Source organism: Mauremys mutica, chromosome 2 (genome assembly GCF_020497125.1).
Source record: "Mauremys mutica isolate MM-2020 ecotype Southern chromosome 2, ASM2049712v1, whole genome shotgun sequence".
Classification (NCBI taxonomy): Eukaryota; Metazoa; Chordata; order Testudines; family Geoemydidae; genus Mauremys; species Mauremys mutica.
The window spans coordinates 259,774,028-259,794,076 of record NC_059073.1 but is presented as its reverse complement, the minus strand read 5'-3'; the positions used below and the strand labels follow the sequence as shown (position 1 = coordinate 259,794,076).

Below are 20,049 nucleotides of genomic sequence, written 5' to 3'. Positions count from 1 at the left end.
AAAAGAACAAAATCAAACCACGTAAATCCCAACTCCCTCCGCGAAAAACAATCCCAAATCATTACAAATCCCGCTTTGACGCAACGCCTTGAAACGCAAATCTCCCCCCGCAGCTGCTGCCGCTACATGGGCTGGTTTTTACTGCTGCCCCGCGTGTCCCTTCCCACGCTCAGAGCAGCAGCAGCAGCGCCTGGTGCTGATCAATTCTGATGTAATAAAATAAACCAGTGAGTCCTCTGGGACCCTCGGAACGCGGCTCCCATGGCAACAGGGACTATATAACCTGTGTCTAGCTGCTGCAGGCTTTAGCTGGAGCTGCTGCGATCCATCGGTCTCCAGGGAGCTGTGATCTCCGCACACCAAGCACAGGGAGAAGCCATCCAGCACCGCGTTGTTATACCAGAGAGATCTAGGGCCGGATTAACCAAAACCCATAAAGGAATCACTCAGGAAGGAACCTAGCTAATACAGAAGCTCATTGGTAAATTATCCCAGGCTCTGAAAGGTTGAAGGGCACTATACACCACTTGTCTCTTGAGTTAGTGCTTAAATACAGGACTTGATCTCCTGGCTCTTTCTAGATATACACACTAGTAAAAGCAGTGGCCCTGCATAGATTTATTTTATATTATTGGAATATAAAAATATCATACTCTAGATGGATATTTATAGGCATATACACAGAGGCAACCTTAGCTAAACTCTTTATGGCAGGGACTATGGCTTTCTGTGTGTTTTGACAACACCCGCTGACATATTCAGTGTCCTGAAAAGCACTTCCACTTGCATTTGTATAAGTATATTATATATATTTAGATACCTGAAAAATATATTTATATAAACATAATAAGATATATCATTACTTCATAAAGTAATCTCATACAGTCATTTTGATGTATAGTATTTATGTGATCATAGAGCAAGGTACATATGTCCTCTAAGGCAGCTTCTGATTATTGAAATAGGGAATTTTAGTGGGTTTTTTTCCCTTGGCCTTCCACTCACTTGGTATGTAATCTTTATGCAGTCATTTAACTCTCTGTGTCTCAATTTACCCAGCTCTAAAATGGGTAAAACCATATTTATTTATCTACAGTGCTAACAAAGATGCTGTGAGACTTGATTAATTTATGTTTGCAATAGGCTCTGTAAGTACAAAGTGTTATTATTTATTGTAAGCAGAGAAAAAAATCTGTAACCACAATGTGAAATGCAATATACATTTTATTTTTGTGAGTTAGGGATGACTAATAAGGTGTAGAGAGAAGTAAAGTTATGAGTGGGCTGTGCTTTATCATTTATAATGAATGAAAATCAAAAGTGTGTTACGCTGTCCACTTATTCTCTTCCTATAGTCTGGCTCCTTTTCTTTGCCTTATCATTTATTTCATTAGTTAATGTGGTCCAGTTAAGAATAAAAACAACATGCAGAACAGTTTAACTTTGGACTGGAAGGAGAATATCTATGCTGAGTAAATGTGCAAACACATTGTATTGTTAGTAGAAATGGCTATGCCATTGGAATGGTTTGTACCAATGGAATGATTTATTAATGGAGTTTGTATGACATTTCCCTGCACAGCCTGCAGGCTGTCATCAAGACATCTTTGTAATATCATCAGTGCTGCATGGGAAACACAGGATCCTGAAATAAGAACTCAGCAGAAAACGGAGGACCTCCCTTGGAAATATTTGATTTAAAATGGATTAATACTGAGACAATTCCTGCTCCCCTTACATATATGGGGTGAATTTCACCTCCTATAGAGGGCTAGCAAGAGGCCTATGGACCACTTAAGCCTTAATTTGAGAATTTAAGTGGGGCTTAAGTGACACATATGCCTTGTGCTGGTCCCTCTACACAGAGATTGGGTGAATTTCACCCATGACTAATCCTATTGACTTCAAAGGGGCTACTTGCCTGAGTAAATAGTCTGAGGCTACGTCTACACTACCCGCCGTACCGGCGGGTAGCGATCGATTTTTCAGGGATCGATATATCGCGTCTCATCTAGACGCGATATATCGATCCCCGAACGCGCTTATATCGATTCCGGAACTCCACCACCGCGAACGGCGGTGGCGGCGTCGATATGGAGAGCCCCGGAGATCGATCCCGCGCCGTGAGGACGGGTAAGTTATCGATATAAGATACTTCGACTTCAGCTACGTTATTCACGTAGCTGAAGTTGCATATCTTATATCGATTTTTCCCCTTAGTGTAGACCAGCCCTGATACTTAAGGGAGATCTTAAATAGGTGTTTTTAAAATTTGCAGTTTACTGTTTAGGCTTTAAACTGCTTTGATTCTATTCCTCAGAAAGTAAAATATTGAATCTCTCCATAATCTGAAGTAACTATCTTTATGCAGAGGTTCTATTTCTTGGGTAATGGTTAAGCATAAATACTTTATGCAGTTGAGGGCCCACTTAAAGGTGAAATATGGCACAATCTGGTATAGAAGAAATCTGAGAGACCTATAGACAAAGTATATGATTTTGTTGAAAGTTCTCTTAGAAGTGGAGATAGCTGTATACTGAATTATTTAATCAGCGTGATGTTTGAAATTTATTGGAATACATAACAAAATAAAACTCAGGAAGAGAAATATTAACTCTTTGTAACCCTCTTCCTCTTTCTTTTTTTTGAATGTTGTTTTAAAGAAAATCTCTAACCGTCGCTCTTTTCTTTGCACTTCATGCTGCTTCTAATGATTTGGGGCCTAATCCAAGTTCCATTAAAGTAATAGAAAGTCTCACATTGATATCAGTAGAAGTTAGATCAGGCCTTTGATGTCTGTTATCTTCTTGTAAATTCAATATTTTGGTCTCAAGCAGGATCATCAGATGTTGATTTTTGTTATTATTATCACTTCATTGCAATATCATTCTGTTACTCTGACCCAGCTTTTTGGATCAAATATGCTATGTAAGGGCCAGGTGCTGCCACCTTATTCACGTTGAGTAGTAACTTGCTCTGTGAATTTACAGGCCTACTCACTGAGTAAGATATTCCTCAATGTGAGTAAGAGTGGCAGAAGTGGACCATCAAAAATATAAAGTAATGATATAATATCCTGTTAGTATTACATCCCATAAATGTGAGCTATCCCTTAGGGATGGAGTCAACAGCTTTGCCACCATTGTAAAAGGCAGGCATGATGTGTGGAACTGCAAATAAAAATACTTTCTCCTTCAAGGGAAACATCTTTCATTGTCTATGGATAGTAGAAGGTATTTTTTTAAGGCAACTGGACAAGAAGGTAAATTAACCTCCAGACTTTATCTGATGAATGCTGCGTTCATATGAATCCTGTTTGGTCTTTATCTGTCAAGCAGAGATTGACTTCAATTGCATATAAATATAAAGATTTATTGGCCTGAGAAGTAAATATTGACCAAGGTAAAGCCAAGGTCACTGTTTACCTAAAGGGATAATAAGTCTTCATAGTCACCTAAATATGAAGTCAGTGAGCCAGATTTTGCTCTCTCTTCAGTATAAATGCAAAGTAACAGCAGTGAGGTGAATAGATTTACACTGGTAAGTACAGAATTTGTCCCATATAATGTATGTATCAATAGTATCACCATTGTGGACATAAGCTTCCAAAATGTAACTGATTTTGCTTAGAAACTAAACTTCTAAAGCAGAGATAAAACTAGAGGGTTAGAAAATTATTGCCTGAAAGCGAAGAATAGTTTCACTGCATACTGCTGCTGTCGTTGATGTTTTTTTCATTTACAACCTGATTGGTACATGTTGCTCCAGACTTTAATACTATAAACTACTAAGGATATTAAAACAGAAACTTACTGATTGGAAATATCTATATTCAAAGGTTTATGAGCCTGGATTGTTTTTCTTCCATGTAGTACAACGTAATTGCAAGCACCTTAGTCAGAATGCTTGGACTGTGTCTGATAGACATTCATTTATTTGTGTGGTTTATGTAAAACAGCTCTAACAGTATCATTCATTGAATCTGATAGCTTTCATTTCTATAGTGCCTCTTTAAATAATCTTGACACTATAAAGGCTAAGTGTTCATGTCTTTATAAAAATTAGATGTGAATCCATATGGCTGTTGTATTTTATTGGTCCTTATAGATTTAGCTGCCTACCTTATTTCATAAGGTGTTATTGGGGCCTTTAACTTATCAGAGAATGCCCAGAAATACCGGTCTCTTGGACTACTCTTCAATATTCTCCTATATTCTGTTCTCTACATGACTGAGAAGAATATAGCTTTTATAAACCTCTCCGGATGCTTCATGAATTTTGTCAGAATTGGTATAAATGCCTTTCTCCTTTGTTATCTCCTTAATAGATTTTTTTCCTGGGCTCCCTATCTCAGTTGTCTGGTGGAAATGCTGCTTTCTCTGTTCTCAGGAACAAAGAAATGGCTCCTGTTTAACTTAATCAAATACTCTGGTCTCTTTCTGATAGAAAGAATAGTGGCCAATTTACCTCTACCACTATTAAGTCCCCAACAGTTTTCCTGTGTGTGGGTTTCTATATGTTCCTTCAGTGAAACCTTTATTTTTTTCCCAGGCTATTTCTGTCTGCCACATTCTCTTTAAGACGGCTGACACAAAAAAGTATCTGACCATTCATGTATTTTTGTTGAAGACCATGGTGTTGTTTCATTAAATTATTTCCTGTCATTCATTTGCAATTAAATGATTTTTACTCACTGCACATACCAGGGCTTCTGTAGGGGAAAATTATTAGTGCTCTTACAGCCAAACCCTGCAGGCTTTATTGAGCCCCTTCTGCAGCCAGAATTCTCAGTGCCATTAATGAAAGAGCAAAGTATTACTGACTTTAAGAGGAGTTTTGCCTGAGTAAGAAATGACTGTCTCCTGGATCATATTTCACAATCGGACTTTCATATGGTTTCTGCTAACATTAGGTTTCCATCCTCAAATTTTAGCTACATTTTCCATCCATCACACAAAGTAATTGACCCTAGAATATGAACTTATGCTGGATGAAACAGTAAAACTAGCATTCAGTCTCTTTTTCTCACTTTACTCATGTAACAGGACCCATTGAGTCAATGGGATCACTCTCAGGAGAGAATGGCAAGCAGGATATGTCTTGGAGCAGCTACCCCACGCTGTACACAAACAGAATAGCTGTGTCTTGCTGTCTCTATTAAAATGATGTGGCTAAGACTGAAATCCAAATTACAAAAGAAAACTAACTTTAAAAAATAAGTTTCTGATTTTATTTAAATAAAAATCTGACCTTTTAAACTCTAGCCCTTCACTGATAAGTGTGGTTAGGGGCTGGCTTTTGCATACAGGCAAATTAGACAGTTGTCTGGGATAGCAAAATATCAAGGGTAGTAAATGTTAAGTGGCTGGCTATTGTGTGAGTCTGCATCTGTGGGAGACAACTGAACATTTTCAAATTTTCTCAGGCTAGCAAATGAACTGGGGAGCAAGCATGTTCCGCTGTAATAAAACAGATGAAAGTAAAAAATGCTGCAGCGGATGGAACAGTACTGGAGAGATAGGTGACCACTGCAAAAACATTTCCAGGCATATTTGTTAAAACATTTAAATGAATTTGTTTTTACTCTGTCTGTGTCCCTTTTGTGTTTACTATCTGCAGGTATTCTAGCAAGTTAGTTTTTTGTCAGGGACATTCACTGAAACAGCTAATTTTAATTGGCTGTAGGAGAACATTCACAGCATGTGTATTTGGAATTGACAGTTGTGAGTATTTGCACCTTAACTCTGATTCTAAGACTTCAGTTCTGGGCACAGAAACATACCATGGGACTGATGGGTCCAATCAAAACAGCTCAAATTTCAAATATTCATAGTGCACTTTTTGTGAACAAACTACAGAACAAGAGTTACTTGCAGAAAATTATTTAGCTAGTACTGTAATTCTGAACAACGAATAAATCACAATCTTCTCAAGTCTATTCGCAGGCAATTTACAAATAAAAAAGAGGTGAATTTTGTTAATTATTTGCCCTCTCTGTTGTAACGAAAGGCATGGCTACAGTGACAATTGTTAGCTGGAGGTCCTGCAAAGGCTTCCTTTTGAGTTTCACTTTAACCATGGATTACTCACAGGGGCAACGTTCATCAAATGTAAGTAAGACTCTATAGAATTGCAATGTTGATCACACTGATGTGACTATGTATGTAATACCTCTATTTACTGTGTCATTATGGTTAAATACTTTTGGTGAACTAAACAGTGTGGGTGAAGCGTCAATGAAAATCTTAGCTGTGCCAATGCCAATGAGTTGCCCTCAACGTACTCAGTACTTGGTGGAATTGTGGTTGACTCTGAAGCTGTTTGTGGTTGGGCTCTGAAGCAGATGTTTTACATTTTATTTTTGAGTTTTGAAAATTCCTTTTCAATAGTAATTCAACTGTATGAATGGTGAGGGGAAAGTATCTTATTGACATAAGTGGGAGTTTAGGTGCACTAGGGATGCAGATCTAAGTCTCTAAAGATTAAATATAATCATACTATACATTTAGTGGTGGCATACAGCTACACAATCACTGTTGTGTTATGAAGAGAGGAGAAACCCTAGACGATACTGGCTGGTTCAGAAGAACATTAGGTATACTTTTAACGGGAGAGGGAAATGACAGATGATTTGAGAAAGGGAGTCAGTAACTTTCTCCTGAGTGGCTACCTTTCTGGAATTTGGGGAAAGAGTTCATTCAAATGTAACTAGGAATAGAATAAATGTAATTTGTTTTTCTTCATGTCTGAGTAAATTACAAATTCTCATTGTTTGCTATAGAGAGATGGTGCCCTTTTAAAAGCACACTGCATGTGATGTATTTGTTGGCTCTTTCTTTCTTCCTGTCATCACTCAATTTGTAATCAAAATTTAAGCAACAATTCTCCCTTATTTTGTATCTTTGTCTGTGTTGCTTGCAAAATATAAAATACATTTTAAAAAAATTGTTAATGCCAAAATGCAACCCTGACTAAGCACTCCCAAAGGGAAATAATTAAACACTCCGTTATTTGCAGGTGAAACCTGATCATTTAAATCACTTCTTTATTTCCCTTATTGTGCCCCTATTTAGGATAAAAAATCTGAACGAATTAATTTAATCTGCATTGAAAAGTAATGATAAGTTATTGCTCGGGAGGTAATATTCACAACATTTACCAGTCAGAAATGCTATTCGTGGTTAGCCGGTAGCTGTTTGGCTTGAAGTAGTTTGTGGTGTTGATAAAGGATTGACTTTAAATGATACAGCAACAGCATGCTATTAATGGAATATCTGCTTCTACTCAATACAAACTTCTCTGTCAAATCTCAATCTGAGAGAGAAAAAAGTGAAATATTCACAGCTAGAAACACTCATAGGTTTTAGGCTAAAACTCAACGATTTCAGCAGTAGGGAACATCCTTCCTGTTTTTGCAATAAAGTACATGCCGAATACCGTTACTTTCATTATCTAAGCAAAAATATGAGCAGAGCTTCTGTGGCTAAAGAGGTCCAGCAAAGTGACTAGGCATTTTAGTACATCTCGTTATTTCAGTACACAACACAGGATACATCCCTTTGTTTCCCCTCTGTGAAACCATGTTCATGTAAATACAATAAATGCAGAGTTAATGGAAAAACACAGACAACCTCATATTCCTCATTTACACACAATGAATGTAGTAGTTTCCATAGATTTCTATAATAAAGTGCCTTCTTTTTATTAAAATCAAGTCGGTTCTAACACTTTGTTTGACCGTGTTATCAGTACAGGTGGGAGGATGATGCATATCACAATTTGCACAGCCCATGATAGTGCTTATGCGCCAAACCTTCCAAACTGCACAAAAATGAGTACTTGTAACATAGTTACAAATGTCCCAGTGCATGTGCAAGTCTGGCTTTGCACAAACCTATGTGCACATGCAAACCTGCTTTGTGAACACACATTGGACTATGGCAAACTCCTGTTATTCGTGCACATTTTTGTACATTTGGCCTACAATGTCAACAGCAATGTCAGCATAACACGGACCAGTTGTCATCACCTGTTGTTATCATAGGTCTTTCTTGGGCTCTTTTTCTCTTCTATCTTGTTTACAATGTCGAACAAATTAATTGTTAACATTCACTACTCCGGGACTGAATTATCCAATACCTGTCTAAAGTGAATTACATAAAGTGTGGAACTTGCATTATTTTTAGTACAAATGATTTGACCCAGGAGATTTGATCACATTAACCAGGTACCAGAATTGAAAAATATTTGAATATAAGTTCACTAATGTTGTAACTCCTATACTCCCAGGTCCCCATTTTTCCCCCCATACCCTTCATTTCAGCCATCTTCACTTGTTCTGATATGTCCAATCTTAAACTGGGGCAGAGACCATGTTGTTTGGTTTAATGCACATCTAAATATTTAAGAAGAGTAGAGAGCCTTATACGTAAAGCAACATGTTGGAAACAAATATAGATCTTTTAGATCTTATTTTCTCTTCAGAGTGTTAATTCCCCTTCATCTTATTTTGCTGATAACACATCTAAATAATGGAATCCTGAAAACTGATGGAGAATAACCACAACAACATTTGACATTTCCATAGCATCTGCTATCTGAGCCTCTCTGATGTTAATTACCACTCACAATAACCTTGCGAGGCAGGAATTATTATTTTCATTTTATGGATGGGGAAATCGAGGCACAAAGAGGGTAGATGATTTGCTCAGAATTGCACAAAGAGCCCTGACTCAGGAAAGCATCCCTATTCAGGATAGCACTTAAGCAGTATACTTTAGTTATATGCAAAAAAGAGCCCTTTTTTGGCAAAGACAGCAGAAAATTTATATAGCTTTGAGGTTGTATCGTGCTGCTACTGAGTAGCTGTCACCAGTTTTCCACAGGCCAAATGGAAAGGCATAATACTTTACAAACCATGTGAAGTTATCATCCCATCCCAGAAGAGTTCACAGCCTAATTCAGCAGAACAGTGACCTGACGCTGTCCTCAACTGTGCTGAAGATGAACCAAACAGCTGTGAAATTATAATGCCGTTTAGCTACTCTAACTTGGGCTAGATTTAAATCAGTGACCTCAAAGGGAAGGGCTCTGTATCCTTCTACCACATCCCTATGCAGTATAGTTCCACTGGCAGAATGTTTTAATCCAGACAACCTCCTGGACCGTTGCAGGGGCTGTGTGCCTGTGGATATGCTATCAGACTTGAGGTCTTGTCTAGTCATCAGGCCCTTCCAGACTGAAAACCATTCACACATTACATGTCTTAATTCCAAGGGGAATGCTAACTCCTTCCCTTTTTCAGTTGGGATTCCTGGAAGGATCATCCCAAACCACCAGCCTGGCCTTTAATTATTTTTCTTTATTAGGAACTGCACTGGAAAGCCATTTCTGCCTGAACACGTTCAGGGCAGCAGGTGTGGGAGGCAGACACTTGGTCTCCAAGGGAGTTACCTGAAGCATAAGGTAAACTACTTAAGCCACATTTGGGACCCATTTTTCAATTACTATATTCACAGCCTTAGACCTGACCTACACCCTGGGAGACAGAAGCTTGTTTAATTGGTTGTTGTTGACATTCCTTCAGGGATGTCAGAAGAAGTAGCTCAGAGAGAGAATATTATATGTTAGTCCAGCTTTGTGCATGGATCTGACTGACACTTTCCTTATTCCTTCTTATGTACCATTACTACTCTGTCTTACAATGTGTTTTACGGTCTACTGTATTTCCCTTGCCTTAATAAATACAAAGAGAAATGAGGGATGGTAGGAAGATCTCATAAAAATAGTGGTTCAATCACCCTGGTAAGGATATCAGATTTTTTTAAAAGAAAGAAATGCTGTTGCTGCAGCAGCCAATGTCACAGCATTTTAATTATGATTCTAATATATTTGTAGCACAAAACCTGGCAATTTTAATGACAAAGTACTGTGATTGCACAAAGCATTTTTAGAACTAATAAATCTCTACAGAATACTTGCATGAAACATATTAAGATTCAATTCCTGCATTCACTAGTAAAATCAAATAGCATGTGGTGGAGATGGTTATTTGAAAAATGCAGTCAGTGTAAATTGATTTTGTATTATCAGGAATAATATTGAGAGTGACTCTCCAGTACCTTAACACTTCAGCTGTTACACTGCCAGCTGCACTTTATGCCTGTAGTTGTGGGAGATTTATGGAGCATTTTAATTTTCACTCATAGTGGTGTTAACCAGTGGAGAGGTACTTAGTGTACTTGACATTAATCCCAAATTCATGCACTAACAGTAGCAAAAATAAGGTGCTAATAAAAGCCAGAAGTCAACCTTGGCTCAGTTAAAATATTTGTGTCAATATTAACCATGTACTTTCTTATATTGGGGTGCCCATCACCATCGTGGCATCTGAGCACCACCCCAAGAGCAAGAGGGACAACAACAATGAACTTTCTCTCTCTTTCTTCCTTCCCTCCCTCCCAGCAAGAGGCAGGCTTAGGGTTTTGCTTTTCGGGTTATTGCTGAGTATATGAGAGTAAGGAAGGGTGATATTACAAGAAAGCTTGGCTGAAGGGGCAGTGTGCGTACTGAGTTCTGAATGCTGTGACGTTACCAGTCCTGTGTCATTAACCCACAGAGGTAAGACAATGCATTTCCTATCATTAAAATTAGACAGCTCTGTCCATACAGGACATCCAGTGTCTGAATTGTTTTGTACGTCTGCTTTGACTGTAAGCGCCTCGCACCAAGGGCTCAATTTCCTCCGATTTGTATAGGGCTGAGCTGACAGAGCTGAACTATTAATAATAATGATATTAATATTTAATCAGCATAAAAATAGGGCAGGGGACTAAGATAGACACCATGAAGAGCAACATGGTCAAGTAATAAATATCTGTCCGGGGGGGGGAATAAAACCAAAACCACATATATTGGGCAAACTGAGCCAAAAAGCTAAATGGGATGTGAGCATGAGCAGAGGGCTGTTGGCACTATTTCTAGGTGTCAAGATCAGCAACTCCACCCCAGGGTTAATCAGAGACTAGCATTCACTAATGCAGCGTGAGCAAAGAGGAAATTAAGGAACACTACTTATCCAAATAGCAGCGGGGTTAATTTCATTATTCAGTTTCTTAATGAGGCAATGTTCCTTGAGTGTAGTGCATTGGTGAACCAGAAGGGGTCAGCTGCTTCATATGGAAATAGAAGGGTATAGAGAAGGGCCTTTAAGGAAGAGAACTTCTATAGAGCTTGTTCTATGTTGAGTCACCTGAGACCAGATCCACAAAGGGATTTATGCACCTAACTGCCACTTTAGGCACCTAAATGCAAAATTAAGATCCCCCAAAATCCTGCTCAGCTGCTGACTAAACCTGTCGGTGGCTAAATTCCCTAGGCACCTCTGTTTCCATGGATAAAGTCCCCCAGGCACCTAAAAATCTGCCAATGAGCATGCGGCCTTACCCTGGCCTTAACTTGGTGGTGGTGGGGATTGAAGGTTGGGGGTGGAGTGCTTGGTGGATAGTACTTGAACTGCATTCTGCCGCATTCTGACTCCACTCCAACACTGCGGTGGGTCAGTCTCAATCTCTCCTGTTGAAGCCGTTCTACTCTGTATCAGTTCTTCATTTAAATAAATATTTACATGAATAAATATTCACTGGGACAGGGGAAGACTGAGAGTGATGCCCTAAGTGAGTGGTCAAACCACTCATGTGGGAGACTCAAGTTCAATTCCCTGTTCTAATGACTATTTGGAATCCTGAATGTGGGGAAGCAGATCCCTCTGGCCTGGGTATAAGTATCTAATTCCAACAGGTGTGTGTGGAACTTAGCCCACACTCCTATCCTGGGCATTTTCTATTGGCTAGCTGAAGTGGCTCCTCACTCAGCTTGCTGGCCTTTGTGGATCCCATTCTTGGGTGCTAACTTTCCCAGTGTATTGTATAGAGCACCTGGGTGGCTAATTCAGGGCTATAGATTGCACTAGGTAGCAGGGCGTGCAAACATTAGGCATTGCAACACAGGGTATGTCTATACTATCAGCTGGATCGGCGGGTAGCATTCGATGTATCACGTCTAGACGCGATAAATCGATCCCCGAATCGACGCCCATACTCCACCTCGGCAGGAGGAGTATGCAGAGTCAACGGGGGCGCCGTGGCGATTGACTCGCTGCCGTGAGGACGGCCAGGTAAGTCGAACTAAGATACTTCAACTTCAGCTACACGAATAGCGTACTGAAGTTAAAAGAACAGGAGTACTTGTGGCACCTTAGAGACTAACAAATTTATTTGAGCATAAGCTTTTTTTTTTTAGCTGAAGTTGCATATCTTAGTTCAACGCCCCCCCCCCAACCCCCGCTAGTGTAGCCCAGGCCACAGAGTCTAATTCCCCTTTTTTGATCTAGCCCCTGGGATTCTTGATCCTCATGTATCTATGAGGCACCCCTTTGCCAATGCTGGTAAGTTGGGAAAACTAGATATTAAGCTTTGGGATATTACCAACATGTGCTGCAACAATGAACGAACTGGCATCATTGATATGTGCAGTCAGGGCCGGCTCCAGGGGTTTTGCCGCCCCAAGCAGCCAAAAAAAAAAAAGCGATCACGATCTGCGGCAATTCAGTCAGAGGTCCTTCGCGCCGACTGGGAGTGAGGGATCCTCCACTGAATTGCCGCCGAATAGCTGGACATGCCGCCCCTCTCTGAAGTGGCCGCCCCAAGCCACTTCAAGTGGCCGCACCTTGCTAAGCTGGTGCCTGGAACCGGCCCTGTGTGCAGATAAACCCCAAATCTATTAATTAGAGGTCTTGGGCAGGCATATGAGTGGTATCTGCTTCAAAGGCTGAGTTTACAGCGGAGTAGCTAGGTCTGTTTCTCCAGTGTCTTGTATCACAGTCATTTACACCTGTGCAAGTGGGGTGTAAAATGCTACTGTGTCAGAATGGCTGCCGTTCTACACCCACAAAGTGCCAGGCAGTGGAGAACCAGGCCCAGCATTTTACCAACCTGCATCTCCCTGGAGAGAGACTTGACAGGGCCCCACCAATTCTGAAGTCTTGTTTGAGTATGATCTAAGGATTGTAGTTTGAAATTTTAAATGAAATAATCACCCCTAAGTTTATAAACATTTCTTGGTGTCTTAAATGAAAAAGTTAGGGTCTGGTCTATCTTGTTTCCACAGGCAATTTATTTAGCCATCTGAGACCGTGCAAGTATGGAGTGTAATGGGGCTTTAGAGCAGTCTCTAGATTCGATAGCTAAAACAAGGCTGTCTGAACTGAAGGAGATTTTATTGTCTCCTTTTTTTTATCCTGCTGTCTTTCTCAGATCTGTCCTATGCATATCTGCATTCGCCCATGAACAAATAGTGCTGAGGGGCCAGTCATCAGAAGCCAGGGCAATTTGGCCTTGGTTCACAGAGAAGCAATAAAAAAAATCAAACAATTGGTAATCATCATGGTAAGTAGTAAGGCCTATAATAAACATACATATTTGATAAATTTCATCTCAGCCTCCATTGAAGTTCTCAGAGACAACACATGTGAACTCCCACTCCATTTGATCAAAAGCATTTTTGGTAGCCAGTGAGCAAAAGAAAGAGTTTTCGAGAACCACTTGCTAATTACACAAGATTAATCAATCATCTGAAACTGATAAAAGACTTTACCCCTGTAATGAAACACATCTGCCTGGGCCTTGACTAATTTATGACTGTTTGCAGATCGTTACGATGTTGAACCAAGTTTTGGGAGTGAGATTTGGTAAGTGAAATTGGCCCATTTACAAACAAAGCTCAGCTCTTTTTAGCTTGGGGCCAACATGTTATTTTTTTGCGTCATTGTCAGATGGCACCTGACGGGTGCCTCCAAATGCCCTAACATTTGCAGTAGATGACAGGAGAGCAAAAGAGATAATTTCACTAAAATATGCAGTGAGCCAGTCAGGGTCTAAAGGCTTCATAATACAGTTTGGCTAGTCACTCCCTTTGCTTATTGCTGAACTACAACCCTACTTCAACAAAGCAGCAAAAGCAGGTGACAATTCAGGCAGCTTAAATAAACACTAAAAGAAGCAGTTCTTCTGTTCCATCCCCTTGTTGCAAAACTATTTGTAACCTGATTTGGGGGCCTTTCCAATTTCCCTGATTTGTAGTGACTCTAGACACTTTGTAGTTTATCTGCCCCTCTGCTATGCCACCCCATGAAACCAGATGCTGCTAGGAGAGGCCCAGCAGGAAAAGATTAATAAGATCATTATTTGGCATGTAGCCAGGATACCTTGCAGTTGGGATATCTTACCTCCTAGCATTCAGAATAGTCTCATTTCGTTGGCACTAGCCCAGGTTTAGTACAGCTTTAAGTAGGCAACAGCAAAACTTTGCTTCAGTTCTTCTTTTACACAAAATCCTAGAGAAAGAAGAAGAAAAAGGAAAACCACACTGAGCTAGTGTGAAAGCAGGTACAAACAAGAAATTAACTTAATGTGTGATTTCAGAAAGAATGGACTGATTTGATTTAGGCATAGTTCCATCTTGACTGAAGCTTTTGGAGATCAAGCAATAAAAAAAAATTCTCTGATTCTATCTGAATATTAAAGCTCGCATACACCTTTCATGAGTGCAAGGATTTGCTTGAGTCCTGGCCAATGCCCTCCATGCCATCCCACTGTAGTATGAGGTAAACCAGTCCTGTTCTTCCACCTGAGGATGGCTGTATTTCACTGATGGCATGTGCATGGGAGTGCAAATGGCCTGACTCTGAGAAATGCTAAGCACCTCTGAGTATCAGTTCCAAAGAACCTTGGGATCAGAGGCACTATAACCAAGTAAATTAGCATTATAAGCATAGTCAGTAGATTTTCCCAATCATGTGAAAATGGAAAGCTCATTTAATGACATTCCAATTTTAGCTCCAGATAATGAAACCGACTATACATTTCTTAATGTGGCTGTGTGTGAGCAGTATGTTATTAATTAATAGTACTTGTTAACAGTATCTTTAATTTGTTGTGCATTTTTATCCGGGGGCCCTTTCCATGTATGCCGTTGTCAGTGATATTTAGGGACTAGTGGAGCCATCTAGTGGTAATGTCCTACACTGCTATGTGGGATAACCAGATTGAGCCTGGTTCTCTTACGCCCCACATAGGTAGGGGTTGGGAGTGCCACACAGAAAGCATGTCCAGCCATGGGAAGCTGGCATTACTCAATAGCTGCAGACCAATTTAAGGATCAGCCTTCATAGGCTCACACAGCAGATTTTAAGGTGGCCATCCTGCAGCAAAAAAACTTCAGGACCAGACTTCAAAGAGAAACTGCTGAGCTTCAGTTCATCTGCAAATTTGACACCATCAGCTCAGGATTAAACAAAGACTATGAATGGCTTGCCAACTACAGAACCAGTTTCTCCTCTCTTGGTTTTCACACCTCAACTGCTAGAAGAGGGCCTCATCCTCCCTGATTGAACTAACCTCGTTATCTCTAGCTTGCTTCTTGCTTGCATATATATACCTGCCCCTGGAAATTTCCACTACTTGCATCCGACGAAGTGGGTATTCACCCACGAAAGCTCATGCTGCAAAACGTCTGTTAGTCTATAAGGTGCCACCGGATTCTTTGCTGCCTTTACAGCAACATAGTGAGGCGAGGCAAATGATGGGGGTGCTAATGGAAGAAGGGGTCCTCAGGGACCGATAGCTCAGTGGTTTGAGCATTGGCCTGCTAAACCCAGAGTTGTGAGTTCAATCCTTCAGGGGCCCATTTAGGGAACTGGGGTAAAAATCTGTCTGAGGATTGGTCCTGCTTTGAGCAGGGGAGGGTTGGACTAGATGACCTTGTGAGATCCCTTCCAACCCTGATATTCTATGATTCACTCCAACTGTACTAGGGATGGTTGTCACTCACTACCAAATGACAGTTCCATTTAGGAGGTGTCAGCCAATGCTGATGTCTCTAGGATGGCTGCTCTCAGCCCTCTCTCTATTTCTTCAGCTATCAGTCAGCTGAAGAGACTCCAGTACCCACATAAGAAGATTGGAGGAGATATCCCTGATGTCATTCCCCTGTATCCCTGATGTCAGGAAAGAAGAGGTCAGCGTCTCAGACTCTGCCTCTGGGCAGGGGGCTGAGGCTGAATGGTCCTGTAACAATTCTGCCAGGGGTGCTCCTCCCAACCCCTCCCCCACCCCACCCCACCTCTTCCCCACCCTGTTCCACCCTCTCCTCAGGTTTGCAGCCATGCTCCATAGATATGAGGGCTGGCTGGTCTGTAGAGCTCTGACCAGCTCCACATCTATGGAGCAGCAGAGCCAGGTTTTGACTAATAGTTTGTATATCGAACTAAGCACTTTGGGATCCATAAGGATGACCAGTGCTATATAAAATGTCATTATCACTAGTGATGGTAGAAAAAATAGGGAGAGTAATGAAAAATACTCAAAATTCCTCAAACGTGTGGTTTTCTGGGCAGGGGGTAATTCAAAACGTTGACCAAAAAAAATCAAAATTTCAATATTTTGATCAGCCCTAAGTACAGTATCACTATCTGAAAGTTGTAATATGTTTAAATGGCCTCTGAAGATTGCCTTTAAGGAATCTAGAAACTGAAATGGAGCAAGAATTGTGAGACAGGAGTAGCCAACTGTTCATTAGGTAATAACAATGTACTTGATAGGGAGATAGCTCTTTAATGATTTTGTCCAGTTAAACCTCAGCAGAGGTACTTCTGCCCTGCACTGCTTATTTACCACATCAACAATCTGGATATTTAAATGCTAATGAATGTTTTTTTCTGTTGATTCTGTAATAAAAACAAAGTGCTAAGTATGTTGCTGAATCATTTCTGATAATCAGTCATTTATATTAGGCAGATAAGAATGTGACCACCAGAGACAGAGAACAGGAGGAATGCCTCACAGCTAGAAATATACACTCATTAGCAGGTTCTCAGCATGGAAATTGCAGAAAAGATCTCTGACAATCCAGGTGGTTGAATGGAGCAGAAAGCTGGATGGGACATACCTGAGTATGGTTGCACAGCTCAACCTGCACGATTCTCAAGCGTGCCCACAAAGATCTCCAACCATCCAAAAGAGAGAGAAGATCCTTATTAGAGACTGTATGCTAAGAAGAATGTATAAGCAAGGTCTGAATGAGCTCTCCCTGGACATCTAGTGATGAACGAGGGGCGAAGACTACAGGAACCAACCTTCTTTGCATAGACTTGCCCACTCTGCCTAGGTGCACAGCATGATGGAGCTGCTTTGCCCAAATTATCACTTTTGGCTGGTGTTGGATTGAAAGTCACTTTGCTATTGGGTACAGTGGTAATAAAGCATCATCCTTGTTTTATGAATAAAAGTCAGCCGAACTGTGCTTGGCATGCCCTGAGTGAGGGTTTCACACTCTACAGAACTGCACTCACTAAGCAGAGGGTAGGTGTGCCAAAGCTCAGTGGAGATGGGGGTGGGGAAATAGGTGTTTGTGCCTGGTGGTGTGGGCTCTGCCCAAGGGGTCCTGCAGGAATCACTTTTTTGGTCCTATGCTATTTAAGAAAGAAAACATAAAATCTCATTATTTATAAATGTTCCAGATGACACAAAGACTGAAAGCGTAGTAACTAATGAAGCGAACTTGTCATTGATACAGAGTGATCTGGATCACTTGGTAATCTGGGCACACTTGAACAATCTGAGTTTCAATATGGCCAAATGTAAGGTCATCCATCTAGGAACAAAGAACATAGGACATAGTTACAAGCTGGGGGATGCTATCCTAGGAAACAGTGACTTTGAAAAAGAGTTGGGGGTCATGGTAGATAATCAACTGAACATGAGCGCTCAGTGCGATGCTGTTGCTAAAGGGGCATGAATATATGAAAAGGGAAGTAGGGAGGTTATACTAACTCAATTTTTGGCACTGGTGCCAAAGAAATCTATATAACACTTTCAAAAGATGAGCCTGAGCGTTTAAATTCGTTACTCTGCTAGACAGCAAAAATCATGGACTGAACAGAGACATTGGATTTATGGCTTATTACAACAATCTGAACCCACTAACCCCCTCTTTTTGTCCTATGACTGCAGAGCTGTTAATGGGTTACTCTATCTCATAGGTGCCGAGTTTCTAATCTCCCAGGGGTGCTCCCCTCCGGCTCCTCCCAGGACCTGCCCCCACCTCTTTCCCACCTCTTCTCATCCCCGCCCCGCCTCTTCTCCGCCCTGTTCCACCCCCTCCCCCAAGCGTGCTGTGCCCTCGCTCCTCCCCGCTCCTCTCCAGCACCTCCAGATGCCGCGAAACAGTTGATCCATGGTAGGCGGTAGGTGCTGGGAGGGAGGGGGAGGTGCTCATTGGTGGGGCCTATGCTCTATCTTGAATGGTCCCTTACAATATGTGCTAACTACAAACGCTAAACAATCTGTTCCACCTTGTATTTTGCTGTGACGCTTGGAGTCACTTTCCCAGACTGGAGGAAGAGCTCCATGTGGCTTGAAAACTTCTCTCTCTCTCTCTCACCAACAGAAGTTGTTCCAATAAAATATATCACCTCACCCATGTTCTCTCTCTAATATCCTGGGACCGACATGGCTCCAACTAAGCAGCAAAACTGTGTCCAGTTCTGGTGTCCTCACTTTAGAAGGACATTGAAAATTTGGGGGTTCCAGAATAGAACCATGAGGATGATAAAGGACTGGAAAAACATGCCTTCTAAGGAGACTCAAAGAGCTCAATCTATTTAGTTTATCAAAGGGAAGGTTAGGGAGTGACTTGTTCACAATCTGTAAGTACCTACCTGGAGAACAGAAATTTCATACTAGAGGGCTCTTCAATCTACCAGACAAAGTTACCTACAAGTTGCTTACTTTACCTCCCAATTGTCAGTAAAGCAAAAACACGCTGCTTCACAGCAAGCGTTACATCACTGATGTAGCTACAATTGCACTTTTACAAACAGATGGGGAAAAAATGCATCATCCTCAAATCAAATTAAGCTTGACATATTAGCCAAAAGCAGATTTAACACATATATATGGAGTCATTTGCAGGAGGGTTTTTTACCTTTTGTTTTTAGCTGAGAAATTGTATTTAGAAGTTTCTCAAAATTTGAAGAAATATAAAACTTTCTTCATATTCTTGGATGATAATCACTGTTAGATGCTGGATACATTCCAGATTTTCTTGATGCAAGAGACCCATGTCAGGGTTGCCACACCTTGTTTAACCTTAAAGCTAATAATCTCGCTGGTGAAAACCTATTGTTTGACTTGTAGACCTTTGTCTGTGCAGAAGTACAGGACAAAGTTAGAAAATGTTCTTTTACCATTTTGAAAAGAATTGTACATAATGTACAGAATAATGCTATATTTAACTTCTGTTTAGTCTGGAAATATATTGTGACAAAGAATAAACCACTGCATCTTGGTCTGTGAATAGACCAAGATGCAGTGGTTAATTTTTCCCCCAGCCAGAACTATGTCAGTTAAGGGTGGGATTTTTTAAAATCAGTATAGTTATACTGGTACAATTTCTATATCAGTATTAATACTGGTATAGCTGTAAAGAAATAAGCTATACCAGTATAAGCACAGTTATCCCAGTATAACACTGGGGAGTTGTATTGCTTTAGCTATCCCAACATTGCTAAACAATACTAGTGTGTGTGCAGACAAGGCTTTTGGAGGTTATGCAGTGATGATGTTCTGAAGATATTAACTCAATGTTGCAAATATTTTTAGGAGCTAATTGCATTAAGAAAAAATAGTTTAAAAGGCTGGGAATTAGTAGGATGTGGGAACAGGAATGGATGAGAGTTGGATAAGGGAAAATCTGAGGTTAAAAAATAAGCTGAAAGTTCTTCCTGAGCAACTTAAAATGCCAAGGGGCATCGAAAAGTACAACAAACAGGTGCCTGTTTTACAGCAGTATTAACCGAATGAGTCCTTTTCTCAACAAAATTACATTTGAACTCCTTTGGAACCACTTTGGGCTCTCAAATAGTACTTTGTGTTACCAAAGTTTATAATTTAAGTTATTTATTTTATATGGAGCCAGCCAACCTCAGTAGAA

General features: G+C 40.6%; 1 long non-coding RNA gene across 1 annotated transcript; it reads left to right on the top strand.

Annotated features, from left to right (window-relative positions):
- The first annotated feature begins 251 nt into the window (after positions 1–251).
- On the top strand, positions 252–17,235 carry LOC123365077. Its single transcript, XR_006577415.1, has 4 exons — positions 252–481; positions 9,369–9,465; positions 10,465–10,620; positions 16,850–17,235. It is a non-coding gene; the product is annotated as an uncharacterized LOC123365077 (long non-coding RNA).
- Positions 17,236–20,049: the final 2,814 nt, after the last annotated feature.